The sequence below is a fragment of the Erinaceus europaeus genome, chromosome 16, assembly GCF_950295315.1.
Source record: "Erinaceus europaeus chromosome 16, mEriEur2.1, whole genome shotgun sequence".
Classification (NCBI taxonomy): domain Eukaryota; kingdom Metazoa; phylum Chordata; class Mammalia; order Eulipotyphla; family Erinaceidae; genus Erinaceus; species Erinaceus europaeus.
The window spans coordinates 67,098,388-67,115,843 of record NC_080177.1 but is presented as its reverse complement, the minus strand read 5'-3'; the positions used below and the strand labels follow the sequence as shown (position 1 = coordinate 67,115,843).

Genomic DNA, 17,456 nt, shown 5'->3' with positions numbered 1-17,456 from the left:
GGTGAGTCTCCTAGACACCAATCAGGGGGAGACAAGAATCTGTGCATATGTGTCAGAGACTATGCCTGAAACTGTTAGTGCTCTAACCCCCAATAAAATAAATAAAAAGCTGCTAAATACAAGTAGCAAGAAGTGAATGTATAGTTTATTTTTTATTAGTTATTACTGGTCAAATGACCATATACCACTGCAAGGGGAGAGAAGAAAAGAGACTAGGAGATTGCTATTGAAAGCAATTGATCTTCAGTACAACTGCATCTAATTCATTATAGTATATGGTGACATTGCTGCTCAGGCCTCACAAGAATTTCCTTCTTTTAATTTCAGAGTTACCAGGAATCTTCCCCTAGTAAAGTGGCACTGTCAGTGTGGTACCAGCATTGCACACATGACATGATACTGCTGTAGCCTACAAGGTGAGCTTTCTTTTTTACTCCTATGGTATATTTTCAGTTTAATCTCATGAAATACCTCTGACCTAAATAATTAACTTTATCTCTTTAAGAATCTGTTTACAGTCACTGAGTTTAATTTATATGTTGAGAAGGTATTAATTGGCAGATTACATAAATAGGAATTGCTGTTGTTTTAACTTCCCTAGTGACTGGATTCTGGCATGTGGCCAGTCACCTCCAGAATGATAATACTTGCTTTTCTTTCTGAATATTCTAGGCTGCTATACAATCAAAAATATTCTGAAGTCAGGCATTTGATTTTGCAAACAGTCAAGCAGAAGCTTTGTTACTGTTGACTATTACTTTATAATCTTTTACTTTATACATTTGCATGAACATCCTTATTTAACAAAACTTCACTAGGCACCAAATACATGCCATGTTCTGATTTATTCTTGACAGATGAATGTCCTTAAAGGCAGACTGATGTCCTTGTGGGTCTTACACTATTTTTGAAAAGATGAAAACGTAAGAAACGTATATTGATATCTGTTGTTAAATTCGTAGGCTCTAGCCGGCCGGGCTAGCTTCACGGGTGGGTAACAGAGATGCGGAGACAATGGCTGGGCAGGGAAACTGTATTTCTTTATTCAGGAACAACGATTCATAAACTAAACCAAACTAATGACCAAACAGAACTCTGCTGTCTCTTTGCAGCGGCGCAAGCACTCTCTCTTACTCTGGAACTCAGGAACTCTCTAACTCTGCAACTCTTCAACCCTGGAACTCTGACACTCTCCCACTTTGGAACCCTCTCTCGGGGTTCCTAAGGGCGGGGCCAAGCGGGCCGCGAAAACTAACTGGACTGATCTAATTTTCTTGGCGGGGGAGAACTAGAACCCAATGTAAAGCATACAACAGATATCAATGGGTAAAAGGCTGGGGAGGAGAATGGAGAGTTACAGCTTAAAGATAATAGACATGGAGAAACAGTACTGCAAGTTGACAACGAAGACAGTAAGGAGTAAACAAAGGAATTTCCTCATTGGAAGAAAAAATCTTAGGAGGCAGGAACAACAAATGAAAATTCTCAGAAGCAGGTATATGTGTGCTTAAGGCACAATAAATTTGGTAAATGTGGCAAAAGACAAATGCACAAGAGTGTGATGGAGGACAGGGTGTGGGAGGTGTGGTCACCAAGGCAACACAGTGGCTTACTTGGTTTGCAGTGGGTAAAGTGGCGGACTTGCATGCAGTATGTCCCAAGTTTAGTCCCTAGCATCACAGGCTGGGGGTATGAATCGACCTGCAGAGAAAGAATTGCAGAAGCCAGCAGAGAAAATGTTACATAAAACTGACCTTTCACCTTTTGCACCCCATAATAGAATTTTGAACCATACTCCCAGAGGGATAAAGAACAGGGAAACTTTCAATGGAGGGGATAGGACACAGAACTCTGGTGGTGGAAACTGTGTGGAACTGTACCCCTGTTATCTCACAATCTTGTTAATTATTACTAAATCACTGATCCTTTTTTTTTTCAAATAATCCTTTATTGAAGCATCTTCCTATGTAATTTCTTTTCTTAATATTTATTTATTCCCTTTTGATGCCCTTGTTTTTTTATTGTTGTAGTTATTATTGATGTCATCATTGTTGGATAGGACAGAAAGAAGCGGAGAGAGGAGGGGAAGACAGAGAGGGGGAGAGAAAGATAGACACCTGCAGACCTGCTTCACCACCTGTGAAGTGACACCCCTGCAGGTGGGGAGCCCAGGGCTTGAACCTGGATCCGCTGACTCCCCCTTTGTAATTTCTTAACTAGCTGGGCATTCCACAGCACCACTGTTGATGTCATCTATGATGTCATGGGAATGGCAGCTATCAACATGGCAACCCACAGATTGAACAGTCCCCAGGATTTCTTTGATGGTTCCAGAGTTCTTTAGCTAAAGATTGGTGCCACATTTGTCAGGCAATGTTGACAACTTCATCAAAAGTGATGTTTCCACTGTGCTTAATATTTTTCTGCTTTTTTCTGTCTCTTGGTGGTTCCTTGAGAACTTTCATGATGACAGATGCACAAGGCACCACCTCAGTCTGGGCATGTCTGTTCTGGGTTGTCAGTTTTACTGTGATCCTCAGAAACTTCCAGTCACCAGTAGCCTTGGCAAGGTCATCACCAACTTTTTTTTTTGGAGACAGACTTAGCTGCCCAGTCTTAGGGACCAGGGCCTAAGTAGGGCAGACTTCCCCGCCAGTGCATCTCAGGTACATGACTTTGATCTCATTGGGGTCGAACTTTGGTGGCATGGTGGAGGCAGCTGGTGTTGGATGAACTTGGATTTGGGACGACTGAAGAAACTTGTACCTTGGCCTCCTCTGAATTGAAAACTGAAAAGCAATGATTTTTATTTTTAAGACTGCATGATGCTCTGGTTCTCTCTCACTGGCAAATAACTATTCTCTCTCTCTCTCTCTTTCCTCACCCCCTTAACTTATAGAGGCAGGTGCTATGGGAAGGCTAGTATGGCATCAAACTTACTGTTTTTTTCCTCACTGGATTAGAAAGGAATTTGCTGCACAATTTTAAGCAGATAAAATCATCTGACACATTTTACCAAGATTACTCTTAATATAGAAAATAGATTGAAAAGAGGCCAGACAAGAGCATTTTTTGGTTGCTCTGAAGTGATTGAAATCGGTGAGGGATAGTGGTGGCATGGACCAAGTTTGAGTGGTAGAGCTTGTGAGACATTATTAAAAGCCTGAATTATTTGAAGGTTGTATTAGTGAATGTGCTCAGTTATATGAGGGCCACTTTTCTTCTCAAAAAGGAATTCTGTAACATTTTTATAAAATTTGTATACTTAGAACGATAGGAGGAAAATCATGTAAGAGTCAGGGAGGTACTGTCCAAGTGAAGATGGCTGAATATAGGATCTGGAATTCATGTAAGAGAGCTTTGTAAGAAATGCTGATGGGGTGGCAGGAGTTGGGCAGTGGTACAGTTGGAGCTTCACAGTCCCTTCCTGCACCGGGGGTGGGGGAGGTCACAAGCAATGAAGCAGGTTTGCAGGTGTCTCTGTCTCTCTCCCTCTCTATCTCCCTCTTCCCTGTCAATTTCTCTCTGTCCTATACAACATATATATATATATATATATATATATATATATATATATCCACCAGAGCAGTAGATGCATAGTGTAGGCACTGAGCTCCAGTGATAACCTTGGAGGCAAAAAAAAAAAAAATGATGGAAGGTACTCAACATTCATGTAACATTCTTCAGAACAGATCATAATTTAGGTCACTAAACAACTTTTCCAAATGCAAGATGACTGAAATCATACCACCTATCTTTTTTTTCTAAGTCAACATGATATGAAACCAGAAGTCAATAACTATAGAAAAAACTGTATCATTTCACAATGTGTAGAAACTACACACCACATTACTGACCTCTAGGGAAAAAAAATTCCATGACACTGATCTCAATAATGATTTTTTAAAGTATTACATTCATTCACAAACAACAAAAGCAAAGAGGAAAATGAGACTGTCAAACCAAAACTCCCTGCAAAGCCCAAGAAGCAACAACGTAAAAAAAAAAAGCAACGGAATGGAAGAGGATATTTGTAAGTTGCCGGGATAGCCTGAGGGTGCTTCTTCCCGAGCTAGTGCTCTCTGGGTTGGAGAGAACTCAACTGGAGCCCATCTAGGCTGCTGCGTGGGAGAGGGATCAGGAACTCATGCCGCACTAACTTCTGCACTAACTTCGCACTAACTTCGCAGGAGATACACCCTGGAACTCTCGGAGCCGGAAAGCAATTTCCAAGTGTCTTTAATCAGAAGAGCAGCTATATTTATACTCTCCAAGTAGGGTGGAAACAGGATGTGACATAGAGAGGGTGGAGTGAAAAGTGACTGGTGGAAGATCAGGGTGTGACAAGGAGAGGGGTTGGAGCAGGTGAGAATTCTACCACTGAACCACCAATGCCCTGGAGGGAAGGTGGTGCTTTATGTAAATATAAAAGTGATTTATGTAAATAGACTGCAGCTTTGAGTGGGATCAAACCAATCCCTATACAGGCATACCGGTGCTTGGTTAAGCAGAAGCCAGGGGGAGCTGGCATACTACCCAACAGTAAGTCATATCTAATAAGGAACAGATAGCCAAAATAAATAATGAATTCATACATCTCAGGAAAAAATAAAAGAAGGAAATAAAAAAGAAAGAAAGAAACCAATGCTTTAATAAAAAATGGTCAGAGGAACTGAATAGACATTTTCACAACAACTATAAATGGCCAGCAATGACATGCAAAGATGTTTAACATCACTGATCATTAGGGAAATGCATATCCAAACCCCAGTGAGCTATCTACCTTGCACCTGTTACAAATGGCTGATATGAAAAAAAGATGTGATAACAAATGTTGGTAAGGAGAGAAAATGGGAACTCTTATGTAATACATGTGAGAATTCGAATAGCACAGCCACTATGGAAAACAACAGAGTGCTTTCAAAAAAATTAAAATTAGCATTACTATCCAGCAATCCTTCATCTGGGAGTATGGCCAATGGAAATGAAATAATTATCTCAAAGAGATATATGCACACTCATGTTCATTTCAGCATCATTCACAACAGAACAGACATGAAAATAACTTGAGTTTACAGAGATAACTGAATGCAGAAAATGTGGCATGTGGGGGCCGGGTGGTGGTGCAGCCTTTAAGTGCACACATTACAGTGCAGATGGACCCAGGTTCAAGACCCTGATCCTCTCCTGCAGGGGGAAAACTTCACAAGTTGTGAAGCAGGATTGCAGATGTCTCTATGGCTCTCTCCTTTTCTTTATCTCCCCCTCTCAATTTATGTCTCTATCGATTAAGAAATAAATTTTTAAAAATGTGGCATATACACATGTGTATATAGGTGCATCTAGGTATGTGTATATGTTGATATGCACACACACTATAGAAAGATGTGTAGCCATGTACCTATATGTTAGAAAATATGTAAGAAGCAAAAGTGCACAATAGTTTTTAGCGACCCAAAATAGCAAGCAAGTAGAAAGACCTTAAAAAAAGACACCATAGGGAGTCCAGTGGTAGCACAGCGGGTTAAGCTAACATGATGCAAAGCTCAAGGACTGGCAGAAGGATCCCGGTCCAAGCTCTCGGCTCCCTACCTGCAGGGAAGTTCCTTCACAAGTGGTGAAGCAGGTCTGCAGGTGTCTATCTTTTTCTCCCTGTCTCTGTCTTCCCCTCCTCTCTCCATTTCTCTCTGTCCTATCTAACAATGACATCAATAACAACAACAATAATTACTACAACAATAAAGAACAATAGAAAATAAATATTAAATTTTTTTTTTTAAAGATACCATAAAATGATACTTAGATACCTTTCCCATATTTGGGAGCTACTCTCTGCCCTGATCCAGCTTTCTAGTCCTATTTCCAACTCTGACACCATTTTCCTGGACAAAACCTCTGGTCCACCTGCATGTTAGCTGTCAGTCTCAGGAAAAAATTAGTAAAGTCGGGAGTCAGGCTGTGGCGCAGTGAGTTAAGTGCACATGGTGCAAAGTGCAAGGCCATCTTAAGGATCCTGGTTCGAGCCCCCTGCTCCCCACCTGCAGGGGAGTCGCTTCACAAGTGGTGAAGCAGGTCTACAGGTGTCTGTCTTTGTCTCCCCGTCTCTGTCTTCCCCTCCTCTCTCCATTTCTCTCTCTCCTATCCAACAACAAGGACATCAATAACCAAAACAATGTTAAACAACAAGGGCAACAAAAAGGAAAATAAATAAATAAATAAAATTTAAAAAATTAGTGAAGTCATGGACCCCTGAAGTATGTGCCTAAAATAGACCCACTAGCTTTTTCCAAAATGGAGTTTCCCAAACTCATCTGCTATATTTTTGCCTTTAGGTTCCTGAATTATACAACAATTTGTTCTGCTTTATATCTTAATGATTTTTTAGCTATCAAGTTGCAGATGGAACCATGATGTCAACTTGACTTCTCTGGACAGAGAACCCCTACCTCTTCAGAGCCCTGGCCCACTAGGGAAAGATAGAGATAATCTGGGAGTATGGATCAACCTGCCAATGTCCATGTTCAGTGGTAAAGCAATTACAGAAGCCAGATTTTCCACCCTCTGCACCCCATAATGACCTTGGGTCCATGTTCCCAGAGGGATAAAGAATAAGAAAGCTTTCAAGGGAGGGGAGGGGATGCAGAACTCTGGTGGTAGAAATTGTGTGGAGTTGTACCCCTCTTTTTTATATATTTTTATTTATTTCCTTTTGTTGCCCTTGTTGTTTTATTGTTGTAGTTATTATTGTTGTTATTGATGTCATTGTTGTTGGAGAGGACAGAGAGAAATGAAGAGAGGAGGGGAAGACAGAGAGGGGAAGAGAAAGAGAGACACCTGCAGACCTGTTCACTGCCTGTGAAGCAACTCCCCGTAGGTGGGAAGCCAGGGGCTGGAACCGGGATCCTTATGCTGGTCCTTGTGCTTTGCACCATGTGCGCTTAACCCACTGCGCTACCGACTGACTCCCAGTTGTACCCCTCTTATCCTGTGGTCTTGTCGATATTTTTTATTTTATAAATAAATTATTAAAAAATAAAGATATGCAGCCACAGCAAAGAAGAAATTCATCCACTTCTTTTTAGCAGTAGCAATATAGATTGACTAAGAAGACATCATGCTAAATCGAATAAGACAGATGAACACTTTTTACTGTTGTTAACAAACATTCAATTACACAATACTGTGCTAGCAATTTTAATTACTGTGTCTTCCATCTGGGTCTTACTTTATTCATTGCAGACCTGAAGACCTGTACCCTTTCACCTATATTTCTCTCAGTCCCTGGAAACCACTGCTACTCTACCGTTTCTATGTGGTTGTCTTTTAATTTTTAATTAACTTAATTTATTGATTGGATAGAAACAGCCAGAAATCGAAAGTGATGGAGGTGATAGAGAGGGAAAGAGATAGATACCTTCAACACTGCTTCAGCACTCTAAAAGCTCTCCCCCTGCAGGTGGGGACACAGGGGCACGAACTGGGTTCTTGTACACTGTAACATGTAGGTGTCTTTATTATTGTTGTTTAGAGATTCTGTATTTTACAGACACCTATCATGGGGAGATAAATTATACCCATGCACCAACTACTGTATTGTAAACCATTAACTGCCCCAATGATGATACAAAAGAGATTTGACATATAATTGAGACCCCATGGAGTTCATTTAAAAATATTAATTTATTGGATTGAGACAGAAAAATTTAGAGGGAATATGGAGATATGAGAGAGAGAGAGATATCTGTAGCACACCTTCACCACTTGTGAGACCCCCTTCTCTCCATCTCACCCTGCAGGTGGGGACCCTGAGGTTGAAACTAGTTCCTTGCATATGATAACATTTGCATTCTAGCGAGTGCGCCACCACTCAGCCTGACTGTGCAGAATTCTACTGCCTTGGGGGTTGGGGGAATGGGGAGTTGTCAGTCAAAGCATACAAAATTCCATTTATGAGAATGATAAATCCTGGTGATGTGAGTGACAACATGGTGGCACTAGGTAACTACACACTGTGTTCTGTGTCTTTGCTATTGCAGTAAGCCTTCAATAGTCTCACCACATAAAGTGATGTTTATCAACCTCACTGCGGTGGTTACTTCACAATATATATACATGTATCAAATTAGCATATGGTATGCCTCAAACCACAAGGCTATATTTTACTTATATTTCAATATAGCCGCACAAAAGGAGGGATCCATCGAAGAGAAAAAGACTCACACATTGTTGTGATGAAGGCACATTAAATTTTCAGGGTGATGGAGAGGTTCTTGGAAACTAAGCAGAGAAAAGTGTAAGGACAAGAGCTGCTCAGCAATGTCAGTTCACTCACTGTTGGACAGGATTGTTTTTTCCTTATCAGCATCATAAGAAATGTTGTTCAGTGAAGAAACAAGTTGTTTGAAGAGCCGCTGTACTTCAAAGAGCAAAGAGTAATCAACTTTAGCAGATAAATAAGGTTAATGCAGGCAAAATAGGATGGAGAACTGGTATGTACCTCTGACTGGAAGTCATTGGTAGCCAGGAGAATCAAGGGCATAACGGCTGTGCTCTTCCTGCCTTGCGTGAAGTGGAGGGAATTGTCAAATACTGCCTATATTGTAATGCATCCATGCTGTGGGTGCCACTACTTGTAATTTATCCAGTGAGAGGGGCAACATTTCATAATTTATATAAAAACAGTGTTTCTCTTTCTTCCTTTCTTTTTTTTAAATTTATTTTCTCTTTTGTTGCCCTTATTGTTTATTTTTGTAGTTATTATTGATGTTGTCATTGTTGGATAGGACAGAGAGAAATGGAGAGAAGAGGGGAAGGCAGAGAGGGGGAGAGAAAGATAGACACCTGCAGATTGGTTCACTGCCTGTGAAGTGACTCCCCTGCAGGTGGGGGGAGCTGGGGGCTCGAACCAGATTCCTTACACAGGTCCTTGCTTTTCGCACTATGTGCGCTTAATTCGCTGCTCTACTGACCCGCCTCCCTTTTTCTTTCTTCCTTTCTTCCTTCCTTCCTTCCTTCCTTCCTCCCTCCCTCCCTTTCTTTCTCTTTCTTTCTTTCTTTCTTTCTTTCTTTCTTTCTTTCTTTCTTTCTTTCTTTCTTTCTTCCTATTTCCAGGTTTATTGCTGGGGTGCTGGGGTTTGGTGACTGCCCTAAAAATGCACTGCTCCTGCAGGCCATTTTTCCCTTTTGTTGCCCTTGTTGTTTTATCATTGTTGTGGTTATTATTATTGTTGTTATTGATGTCATTGTTCTTGGATAGAACAGAGAGAAATGGAGAGAGAAGGGAAAGACAGCGAGGGGAGAGAGAAAGACAGACACCAGCATACCTGCTTCACCACTTGTGAAGCTATACCCCTGCTGGTGGGGAGCCAGGAGCTCGAACCAGGATCCTTACTCTGGTCCTTTCTCTTCATGCCATGTGTGCTTAACCCCCTGTGCTACCGCTTGACTCCCAAATGTAGTGTTTCTAACTGAAACCCTTTTTATAAAAGTTTCTGGCCCAATGATTGGAGTGTGTGTGTGTGTGTGTGTGTGTGTGTGTGTGTGTGTGTGTGTGTTTACAGATGGTGAATATGGACAACCACTAGCAGTAGAGAAGCCATTAATAAGCAAGAGAAAATGAATTGGCAATTAAAGTGAAATATATTGTCAAGGAAATCTTACTATTCTTTTCAAGAAGGGCAATTTAGAAGAATATTTGATGGTGCCTTTACAAGAAAAAAAAATGATGGGAAAGTTTCAGTACAGAATATACCTTTTGAAAGTTAATGTTTTAAATGTTCTGCTAGGGAAGGATGCTAAAGTTTTCTTGCATATGGATGCCTCTGAGCTCCCTCTCCAGAAGTTTTTACTCTGGAAATTTTTAAAGGGGCTAGGGGAGAGAGACACCAAACCCCTTGATGGGGTTCATAGTGTGTCTGTGGTGGGGTTCATAGTGTGTCTGTGGTGGGGTTCATAGTATGTCCTTGTGTTGCTGGGGATCAAACCCAGGGCCTCATGCATAGTAAGGCATACTTTTACCTGCCATTTTATGGGCCAATGTAAAATAGTTTTTTTTTTTTTGTGCTTGATTTTATTTTGGACACTTTTTTTAAATTTACACCTTCCCATTGGGGTGCTAAGATAATGGAGAATAGAAAGATGAAAAATCATGTACTCATGTGCCAATAATTGTACTGTACACCATAAACCCAATCTTCTTCTAGTATTTGCCCTTCTACCATAGCCAGTCAACAGGTCAGGTTGAAAGCTGTCAGGAGCTGCTTGTTGCTTTGAAAGTGACTGGGATCCATGTGGATTCAGTCGGCTAGGAAGGATTGTCAGTTTCCCCAATGAATGGGTACTCATGGGATGCACCACGAGAAGGTCGATCCAATGCATCCCATAAACCCAATAAAATGATGTTACAAAAACGCCCAAGACTACACTTTTGATTGCTTACTATTTTTTGATGTCTAGGAAAATGCAATTAATATTTGCTGAATGCTAGCCATAATTCAAACTCACAATGTCTGAGTTTCAATCCTGATCCATTAATAGGTGGCCATTGATGCCTTTCTCACACAGCTCTTTCTCCCTAGTGGCGGTTTACTTGGATTACTCTAAAGGAGACAGAAGAGGACACATCCAATCTCTGCCGATCAGGAGGCTTTCCCTCTTCAACATGTGACCTAGCCCATATTTGGCTCAATTTAAGCATTCAGCATAAACAAGGGTTTGAACAGACTGATGCCACTTGACCATGTGAGTTGGGTTAGCATTTCTTACCCTGCTAAATAATTCAGTCAGGTTGAAATTTAAAACCTGTTTTAAATGCTGATGTTTTACCAACTGAAAAGTATATTCTCATTAGAGAAAACACTTAAAAGTGCAGACAAGTATAAATAAGAAAGTCAGTTTCCCTCTAGTCCTAGGATTCCGCTTTTTTATTAGTTTGGTACATTTTTCCTGCCTTATAATATCACATCATGGTTTCAGAAGTTTTTGCCATAATAACAATGATAAAAATAATAACTACATTGTTTAAGCACATAGAGGGTATGTTTTCCCATTAAAACGTTATAATTGGTTCCGGAGGCGGGGCTACAAAGTAGCAAAGCTCCGTGTGGCTCTGCCAGATCAACTATCAAAATGGATTACCTGAGAACCAACAAGACAAGACTAGGATTACTTTGGGAACCCACCAAGTCATGGGCGAGTGCAAACACGTGTGGCTCATGGACAGAGAGCGGCAGCTGAAGAGATTGCATAATGATTATGCAAAAAGACTTTCATAACAGAGTTTCCAAAGTCCCGAGTTCAATCTCTGGCACCATAATAAACCAGAACTTAACAGTGTTCTGAAATAAATAAATAAATAAATATCAGAACACAAAAATATTTTAAGGCTAGGGTAAAAGCATGCTTGTTATGCAAAATACTTTCATGCCTGAGGCTCTGCAGTCCCAGGTTCAATCCCCAGTCCCACCAGAAGCCAGTTCTCAGGCGTCTCTCTCTTTCTCTGTGTTAGTGTCTCTCTCATTAAAACAATGAATAAAATATTTTTAAAACCCTTTATAACAAACTTATGAAGGAGAAATCAACACACAGAGAGAGATTAGACCACTTTCTCAAGGCTATGAATACAGCCACATTAATGCCCTTTAGTTCACCCCTCTGATTTTCAAGTGCTATTAAATCTAATTTTCTCTCAGGTTGATAAGGGTCTATTCCGCTTGTAAGTGTCTGTCACAAACCCTTTAACAATTAAACCTTCTTCTTAAAAGCCTTCATTGATTGAGGCCCCTTGAAGATCTCAAGGCTTTCTTTCCCTCTACTCTCTGATCTCCTTTGTAAACATGCATTTACTTCATGAGCCTATTGTTCTCCTTAACAGCTCTCAAGCTCAATAAAAAAAAATAATAAGTTCTTTTGGAGTCTCTATTCTATTACCTTCAGATAACCTGATACAAATCGTTGGCACAATGGAGACGCTAAGTAAAAATAATTGTCCAATTGGTACATTTTTTTTCCTGTATATATATCCTGATGTGTAGGCTACCTGGGTCTGCTTACTTCCTCCTGGCACTGACAGTCAGCATAGAGTGAAGGGAGAGAGAATCATTGGGGGTCTTTTGTTTAATATCCACTGAAAGTCTATGAGGATCAAGAAATAGCATTTTGAAGGCAGAGGGCTTCTGTGGGCATGGTTATTAGGGCACTGAATGCACTGTGTGGCTAATGATAGTGGTCAGTCCTTAATAGCATCAGTGTTTCTTAGATTGGATCTTGTTAGGCTTATTTACTGTAAGTGATCCCTGCTGTGTTAAAAGGGGAAATAAATATTCCACTTTCATTTTCAGATTTTTTTTTTTTTTTGGCTAGGGCAGAATCATTTTTTGAGATATCCAGTTTTTTAGCAGCCTGTCAGAGTTACTATGCCTGCCATTTGTTACACGGGCTTTGAAAAACAAAACAAAACAACCTCTATATTTGGTATGTCTGTTCAGAACTGGTTTTATTTTTAACATTTGATCATGCCTGCTCACTGATGTTTGGTACTGGTGCTTTGGCATTAACTTTCCTTCTACGTTTTCTGCATTTCTATTATGACTTTCACATGTTTGTTTCAGTACAAAAATAGATGTGACTTGTCCATATACATATATGGCCCTGCTTATTTAGCTCTAGCTCTTTCTATCATTGTTTCTGCATGGGCTTTTTAAATCTTAGTGATTGAATCTAGACCAGTGCTAAAGAGAGGCTTCATTCTAGTTCTCCTCTAAAGAAGGAAAGTATCCCTCTTTCATTCTCAGATTCCCAGAGTCCAGATGTGAGCTTTGGAAAAATACCTAACCACTGTTCACTTTCTTGAATCAGCTAATGGAATTCTGTCTGCTCTTTAGATGAGCATTTCTCTACCTCATTTTGTATATTCCCTTAGGTAGTCAAGTTCTGAATATGTGATCCACATGGTCCTCTTCTGGAATCAGAACTTGGCTCTTGTTAGTATGAATTCTCTTAAAGAGAGAACAGAAGGGGCTAAGTGGTAGCTCATTCAGTTGAGTGCATATATTACAACACTCAAGGACCCAGGTTCAAGCCCCCGGTCCTCATCTGCAGGGGGAAAGCTTCATAAAGAGAGAAGCAGATCTGCAGATCCTCTTCCTCTTTCTTCCTCTTCTCCTTCTCCTCCTCCTCTGCCTCCTCCTTCACCTTTTCACTTTCTCTCCTCTCTCTCTCTTGCCTCAGGGTTATCACTGGGACTTGGTGCTGGCACTATGAATCCACTGCTCCCAGTAGCCATTTTTTTCATTTTATTGGATAGGACAGAGAGAAATTTAGAGCAGTGGGAGAGATAGAGAAAGAAAGAAAGACAGACACCTGCAGACCTGTTTCACTGCTTGTGAAGCATCCTCACTGCAGGTGGGGAGCAGGGGGCTGGAACCAGGATCCATGTGTGGGTCCTTGTGTTTAGTACTATGTGTGCTTAACTGGGTATGCCACTGCCCACCTCTCTTATTCTTCTCTATTTTCCCTCCCTTTCTCCATTTCCCTCTGTCTCTATTAAATAAATAAATAAATAAATAAATAAATAAATAAAACATTAAACAATTCACAAGAAAGGACACTGTGTTTTAATATAATTTGATTCCACAAGGACAACTCCACTCTCTACCCCAGGGCATCAACACTGCAGCCTCTGACTTGGCCCACTCTCTCCCTATTTTACAAAAGAAAGACTAATTATGAAAAGCTAAGTTTTACCCTTTCCTGTCACTACTTGTCACCTTTAAACATCAGTATATATTTTTATGCTGTGCCTTTATGTGCTGAGATATGTGTAGGCTAATGGTTTTATACCAGGATGATTTCTCCTACAAAGGGTCAGCAGCCATAACTGGAGACTTTTATAGTTGCCATGAATGAGGGAGGGGTGAGGGAGAACAAAGTCAGGATCGCAATAAGTGTCCAATAGTGCATAAAATGATCGGAATAAAATGTGCTATCCTGTGCTGAGTCCTAAATGTAAAGGTTGTATAAAGCATAAGACATTTACTCAAATAAAATTAAAAGGTTATAGGAATTATATCTTAAAATAATACTTTTAGGGTATTTGACATGAGTTAGATTAGGATTGGAATGAGGAGACATCAGAAAACTTTCACTGAAGGGATGATGCTTTGTCTGTGACTTGAATGATTGTGTGTGTGTGTGTGTGTGTGTGTGTATGCAACAATGAGTGAGAAATGCACTGTAGACTGAAGAAGTGAATAAAGAAAAAGCCATGGGACAAACTGTTATGTCCAGTTTATAGAGCAGTGTTGGCCTAAGGAACGGTATAAGCAACTATCAGAAAACCTGTGTAGAGAAACACACATACATTTTTAAATTGCTGGTATTTTTTTTTTCCCTAGGAAGAAGACTTAGCACCAACATGGGGAGAAGGCTTTGGATTGAATATTTGGAGACTGGAGTCAGAAGCCAACCAAGAAACTATTTTAATAGCTTAGTAAAAACTGATGGACCTTTGCATCTTCTTCTGCTTGTTCCACTGTCCTCAGTGTCATAGCTCTCTACTCTAACATGACGGTGGCTGCAGCCTTGACCTTCCTCTCCCAATTCCAGCAACATTGTGGGCTTTTGGCCACTTGCCTTTCAGTGTCCTGGTATGTGGAGTGATCAGGCATCCTCCAAGGATAAGAATTCAGTTGCGTGACACAATTGATTTCTGATTGTGTTTCAAATGGGATTTTCTCCTGATATTGTGTTTCAATGATTTATATTAAATATGATTATTGATGTTGCTGGGTTTAAATATACAATTCTTTTATTTGTTTTCAATTTATTATATCCATTTCATCTCCTTCTCTTTCTTTTTTCTCCAGGATTATTGCTGGTGCTCAGTGCCTGCACTACCTGGAGGACGTTTTTTCCCATTTTGTTGCCCTTGTTACCCTTGTCATTGTCATTATTATTGTTGTTGTCATTGCTGTTTTTTTTCTTTTTGTTCTGATAGGACAGAAAGAAATTGAGAGGGGAGAGGGGTGTAGAGAGGAAGAGTGACAGAGAGACACCTACAGACCTGCTTCACTGCAAAGCCCTCCCTCCGCCCTGCAGGTGGGGAGCCGGGGACTTGAACCAGGATCCCTGTGTGGATCCTTGTGCTTTGTGCTATGTGTGCTTAACTGCCCGGCCTCCTAAATATTTTGTTTTCAAGTTCTCATCTCAGAGTATATAAAAAGCAGAGGACATGTTAACACTTAGCATCTCTACTTTTAAATCTAGAGAAATAGCACTATTGGAGTTATATCTCTCATTCCATTTTTATCTCTAATGCACCAATGAGATTGAAAACTGATTCTTCTTGTGAACCCCATGAAGACTGTGCCTAAATTTGGCATACCTTGAGTATTGTGAACGTTGTGATTCCCCTAGTAACTATGGTGTTCTGTACTGATTTTGGTGACCAACCTCATGCCACTTCCTATTTCTTCTATTTTCCATTGTGTTTGGTAAAATACATTTGGTGAACCTGGCTCAGGTGAATATGATGGAAGCATTAATTTTATATAAAAATCAACGGTTGGGAAAGCAAGACTGAAATCTGAAATAGAAGACAGCAGGGCCCAAACTGAAGCAACATCCAAGAGGTGCAAAAGATAGAATAGTGATTTAATGAGGTGCTTATATTACTGCTAAAGTACAAGAGGAAAATGAAATATTCATAAGGGGAAAAATATCGGGGAACTTTGTACGATGGCACAGGGAATGGCAGGGGAGAAATCAAAGTGACCTGAAGCTCCATACTTGGGTGGCTGGAAGAGGAAGAATGTGAGTCACCAGATCCTAGTTCTATGAATCAGATACAGAACTCAGAAGAAATGAATTGCAGATCCAGATAAGGGGGCTTGAATGGAATGACTCTGTGCTTAAGTAAGACAAGGGAATATTCCTATTAGGAATAGAACTAATTATCCTTAGTAATACATTTTTTTAGCTTTGATTTTTCTTATATTTATCCAAAAATAAAAGGCACACATAAGTTTTCAGCTACCTTTGTGCTAGGATGCTAGAAGTGTAGTTGGGATTCATGGCAGTGCCAAGGATTCATAGTTGAGACCAGTGGGAGGGTGATCAGTGAATCTGAGAAAGCAGGTTGTTAGAGAAATTCAGTTTCATTGTAAGTCCTTTATGTGTCTCTACTTCCTCCCTGTACTGGAGTAATACTAAGCCTTTCCTGTATAGAAAGGTGAGTCATGGAGACAAACTGGAGACATTAAAACAGCTGAAAAGTATTATTTAAAATATTTATTTATTCCCTTTTGCTGCCCTTGTTATTGTTGTAGTTATTATTGATGTCATTGTTGTTGGATAGGACAGAGAGAAATGGAGAGAGGAGGGGAAGACAGAGAGGGGCAGACCTGCTTCACTGCCTGTGACGTGACTCCCCTTACAATATCTGGGAACTATGCTTCTTATCTTGAGCCCTTAGCTCGTCAGGGGTCTCAAGTGCTATGTGTGGAGAATGTTGAGGTCCACAGAGAAACAGACTAATGAAAATCCAGCATATTTTAGATCTAGAAAGCATCACTTCAGCTAAACCAATGATTGCTTTTTCCATTTGAAAAGGGAAGAGCTCTTTAGAAGTGGCTACCTGTCTGATACCTGGTGGGTGTCATGGTGGAGTGACTTACTTTGTGGACAACTTATACTGCCGAGTATTTGCCAGGAAGGTGTGATGTTCCTTATAGGTCATGCTTGTCAAAAACGCATCAACAAAGATTGCTTGTTTTCCTGCAGATACTACAACAGCCTTTCTCTCTCTCCGTTTCTTCTCAGAGTTTATCTAAGAGATTTAGTATGGACTCAGATCCTTTTTCTTTTTCCTTTTCTATAATATTTCTCAATTCCCTTTACAGCTGATCTTCTTGAGTCTTTTTAACCATATGCAGTCCACTAAAATGAAAACATTCTCTTTTAAAAAGGAATACTTTATTTTAATTTAAAACAAACTGCAACAAAGGAAGAAAAGAAAAAATAATGTGGGACCAGGTAGATAAAATAATGGTTATGCAAAAGACTTCCATGCCAGAGACTCTCAAGTCAGTACCCTACATTGCTATAAGATAGAGCTGAGCCATACTCTAGTTAAGAAAAATGAGAGAGAGGGGGCCAGACAGGAGGCACAGAGGCTTAAGCGCACATGGCGTGAAGGGAGGTCCTTATGTAAGGACACTGGTTGGAGTCTCCGGCTCCCCACTCGTAGGGGGGTTTGCTTTACAAGCTGTGAAGCATGTCCGAGGGTGTCTTTCTCTCCCCTTCTAAATCTCCCACTCTTCTCTTGATTTCTCTCTGTCCTGTCCAGTAACAACAACAACAATAATAACAACAACAATAACAACAAAACATAAAAAAGGGCCTCAGTAGCAGTGGATTCGTAATGCAGTCATTGAGCCCCAGTTACAACCCTGGAGGCA

At 40.3% G+C, this 17,456-nt stretch overlaps 1 long non-coding RNA gene and 1 pseudogene across 1 annotated transcript; one reads left to right on the top strand and one right to left on the bottom strand.

Annotated features, from left to right (window-relative positions):
• The first annotated feature begins 326 nt into the window (after window positions 1-326).
• LOC132533358 (uncharacterized) lies at window positions 327-14,801 on the top strand. The gene is made up of 3 exons (XR_009545234.1): window positions 327-416; window positions 10,578-10,740; window positions 14,394-14,801. It is a non-coding gene; the product is annotated as an uncharacterized LOC132533358 (long non-coding RNA).
• On the bottom strand, window positions 2,213-2,774 carry LOC103125332 (large ribosomal subunit protein uL11-like; annotated as a pseudogene).
• Window positions 14,802-17,456: the final 2,655 nt, after the last annotated feature.